The sequence below is a fragment of the Penaeus japonicus genome, unplaced genomic scaffold (genome assembly GCF_977035675.1).
Source record: "Penaeus japonicus unplaced genomic scaffold, GWHDUDI00000001_assembly GWHDUDI00000006, whole genome shotgun sequence".
NCBI lineage: Eukaryota > Metazoa > Arthropoda > Malacostraca > Decapoda > Penaeidae > Penaeus > Penaeus japonicus.
The window spans coordinates 44,297,640-44,300,139 of NW_028234408.1; positions in this window are offsets into that span (position 1 = coordinate 44,297,640).

A 2,500-nucleotide genomic window follows, 5' to 3' on the forward strand; every position below is an offset into this window, starting at 1 on the left:
CGTATGGAATTGATAGATCATTAGGTTAGTAAATGAATTAGATGGACAGATAGATAAGGGAGTTAAATGAGTGGATAATTAAGTGGGATAGGCTGATAAAACGAGATAGATGTCTAGGTCTGGAAAGCCTTGAAGTAAATCAGCTGTGGAAGGCATGTAATTTTTTTTTTTTTTTTTTTTTTTAGGAGATAGCCATGCAATACTGCATTTTATTCACCCGAACACCAAAAATACCTTTTACAGTAGTTACATATATGTATGTATTTACACACGTTTAATGGGTTGCTTAAACCTATGAATAGAAAAACTGGTATATTTCACTTTGCATTATTCTATAATAACAATAAAACTTTTATCAACAGTTAATATATCAAGATTACTGAACACTATGAAACTGCTATCAGATTGTCAGTGAAATGTATATCAAGATATGTGTTGACTTTATTGTACAATAAACAAGTAAACAAGGAACAAAGACACTTAGACGGCCATACTGTTATATCTTACCATATTTGAACTTAATTTGCCATAGAAGAAATATTTATTTTCAGAATCCTCGGACTCACATTTTTCATTTGTAAAACAAAAGTTACGTTACCAAATACACATTCGTGGGAACTATTTTCCGAAGCAGAAACATTCATTCTCGGACCCCACATCTCCCCCCCCCCCCACCCTTCACTCGCCACATGAGGGAGATTTGAATATGCCTATAGTCGCATGTTATCAATTAGATTTTTTTTTTGTAAATAGAAATCTTAATTGTTTTTTTTTCATGTCAATAAAGATGAAAAATATGACAATTAAACAGGTGATTTTTTGCAGCTGCGTGTCTATGATCCCATACATTTTTAATATCAATTCGCTGTAGTGATAGCATCAATGTGTCAATCCTTTTAGAGTAACCTTAATCGTTTGTATGTTGCTAGCATGGATTCTTGAGCATAGGACTATATCCTGCCAATCATCCTTCACTCCTGACAGCATCCCCATCTTGCGGCCCCTCCTCTTTCCTCTATATCCCCCTCCCCACCCCTATCCTGCACACCCCCTCCTCTTCCTCTATACCCCCCTCCCTACCCCCATCCTGCACCCCTCCCCCTTTCTTTTAGACCCCCCCCCCCATTCCTGCAGGCCCTCCCTCGCTCCTGTCATTCCTCCTAACCTTCCTCCATCCACCCTCCTGTCCCCGATCCTGCAGGACCCCCCCCCCTTTTCTCTAAGCACTCCACCCCCTCCCCCACAAACCCACCTTTCCCCCCCCACGCCCCCACCCCTCCCCCATCCCCCCGCTGCTCCCATGGGGTCGCCATGTTTGCCTGCCGAGGGATGGTTGTTGTGACGTGGATTAGATTTATGGCGCGTCCTCTCCTGCTCGGCTGAACTTCCCTCTCCACGGAAAACATTTTTCTGTTTTCCTTTTTTTTTTTCTTTTAATAACCGCAACGCTTAACTGGGGAACCAACGTTTATGCTTTTACTTTTCTAATGATTTTCTATCTCTCTTTCTTTTTCTTTTTTTCTTTTTTTTCTCTCTCTCTCTCGATTTGATTCTTTTGAAGACGTATCCCCTGAAAATTTTCCCGCCGCATCCGGATTCAGGGAAATGCGTTCGTGTAACTCCGAGCTTGATAATCCGCTGGGGGATGACGTCACGAGGAAGCGCTACCTACCAAACCCCTTTCCTCCCTTTCAAGGTTTCACTTTCTTCGGTATTTTCGCTGATGGAACACCCCCCCACCCCCCCTCCTCCTCCTCCATCTCGAGTTTTTCTAGCGCTTCTTCTCAAGTGAGGTTTCCTAGGACTTCCTTAAGAGGTTTTCAGGGAATTTTTTTTTTTGTCGGCTATTCCAAGCGGTTTCATTTCCAAGCGCCTCTCAGTGCTGTTTCCAAGGGCTTCTCGGTAAGGGTTCCAAGAGCTTTTTCGGCGAGGTTTCCACGGGCTTTTTGGTGATATTTCCGAGGGGGCTTCCCAATGAAGCTACCCAATTTTTTTTTTTTTTTTTTTTTTTTTTTTATTCCTTGGCTTCAATTGCTTTCCCTTATCCATGTATCCAAGGGTTCCACCTCGACGATGCTCCGGAGGGCTTCTTGTCACCGAGGCATCCAAAGGCTTCCAAATTCCTTGATGTCCTTCCTCCTCGCGCTAGGACTCCTCGCCTTGACATCCGCTTTTATCCCCTTAAGGACAATAACTCAGCCAGATTTCGCCCTCTAATAGGATCCATAGATAAAGGCTTCCCTATCCTGTCGTCCTCGCTATCCTCCGAGGGATAAGGTCCTGTTGTGTAAAGGATTAAAGAAGCCTTTATGTTCGAGTTATAGCTTATAGGGATTAGGACTCCTATACAGAAAGGGAGGCATTAGTTCAGGCGGTTTTGAATGGAATGCTTCGTAGTGAAGGAATTGAAAGAATTGTGTCCTGCAATCATGCTGTCTATCTAATGCAATAACAAGAGATATTTCACCTATTTCATGAATTTTCTTATGATTTGTTATCT